The 1,281-nt window shown below is 60.3% G+C and overlaps 1 non-coding gene across 1 annotated transcript in view; it reads left to right on the top strand.

The window, feature by feature from the left end:
• Positions 1–944: 944 nt before the first annotated feature.
• The window catches only part of LOC140108832 (18S ribosomal RNA), a 1,884-nt gene continuing 1,547 nt past the window's right edge, over positions 945–1,281 (top strand). The window contains exon 1 of the ribosomal RNA XR_011851288.1: positions 945–1,281. This exon is cut by the window's right edge and continues 1,547 nt beyond it. This is a non-coding gene — a ribosomal RNA (18S ribosomal RNA).

The raw sequence follows: 1,281 nt of genomic DNA, 5'->3' as shown, positions 1-1,281 counted from the left end.
GAATCGCTGCTTTTCCCCAAGAGGTTAACCTTCAAACCACCGAGTAGGTTCGGGGCAGGGCCGACTGTCTGCACTGGGGTATTGCATCCCTGGTGGGGCGACCCTGGAAATCTCTGCCCCTTTCCACTCTTTCGGTTGGGCCTCTCGTCGGGGCGAGCGTAAGTCGGCAAGCAGACGTGGGAAGAGGCTTCTTACCGGTGACACTCCCTTCGTGAGAGAGGCAGGTACTCGCCCCGCACCCCGGTCCAAATCTGCTCGGTCCGGCCGTCGTCGGCCCTAGCCGAAGGCCGCTCCCGCGAAGCCAGGCGATCCGAACCGAGGATCCGCGCGAGCCTTCTCCAAGCCCTCTGCCGGGCGCTGGTGTTGAAAGCGTAGCGGACCCTGTTCGCCGGAGCGATAGGAGCGGAGCACCGGTCCCGCAGGGTTGAAAGCTGGGTAGCAGCGCCGTAGCTTCCCTCCCAGCCTTCCCCCGGACCTGGCGCCCGATCCCCTCCGCTCCTCTGTGCGTTGGCGGGCGGCGCTGCATGGGTACGTCGCGACGGCTCCTATCGTCTCTCTCGCTTAACAGTGTGGAGAGGTGGTGGTGGAGCCGTCCGACACTCGAGGTGCTGAAGTTGAGCGTCCAATGCTTTCCTTCTATGCGCAGCCTACAGGAGCTGTCCGAGCTTCGGAGGTGCTGATGGAGGTGAGAGTCGAGCGCCACTTCTTGGCTGAACTGAGTGGGGAAAGCCAGCGACTGCGAGAGGGAGGGGAAGGGAAGGCTTTTTCGGGTCCTTGGAAGGGACCGAGAGCATCTTTCTTGCCCCCCTGCCCTAAGCTCCATCCAATGTTGTCTGCGAGGTCTTCTCCGGCGGCGGAGAAGCGCTGCGGTAGCAGCAGCAGCAACGAGCGTTCCCATTAGCTCACGGAGCCTGACTCCAAGAGTCTACCCCTCAGAGCTCGGCTACCTGGTTGATCCTGCCAGTAGTATATGCTTGTTTTAAAGATTAAGCCATGCATGTCTAAGTACTGACTATTCTTTACGGTGAAACTGCGAATGGCTCATTAAATCAGTTATGGTTCCTTTGATCGTTCCGCATTGATGATGTGCTACTCGGATAACTGTGGCAATTCTAGAGCTAATACGTGCCCAAGAGCGCTGCCCTCCAGGAAGGCGTGCATTTATCAGACTTAAAACCAATCCGGGGAGCCCTGGTCCGCGGCGGGTCTCCGGGCCCGCTGCGGCGCCAGCCCCGTCCTAGACTTGGCGACTCTAGGTGACCTCGGGCCGATCGCACGTCC

The sequence above is a fragment of the Engystomops pustulosus genome, unplaced genomic scaffold, assembly GCF_040894005.1.
Source record: "Engystomops pustulosus unplaced genomic scaffold, aEngPut4.maternal MAT_SCAFFOLD_187, whole genome shotgun sequence".
Taxonomy (NCBI): Eukaryota; Metazoa; Chordata; class Amphibia; order Anura; family Leptodactylidae; genus Engystomops; species Engystomops pustulosus.
Note: the sequence above shows the minus strand (reverse complement) of the source record. Positions and strands in the feature narration are given on the sequence as shown.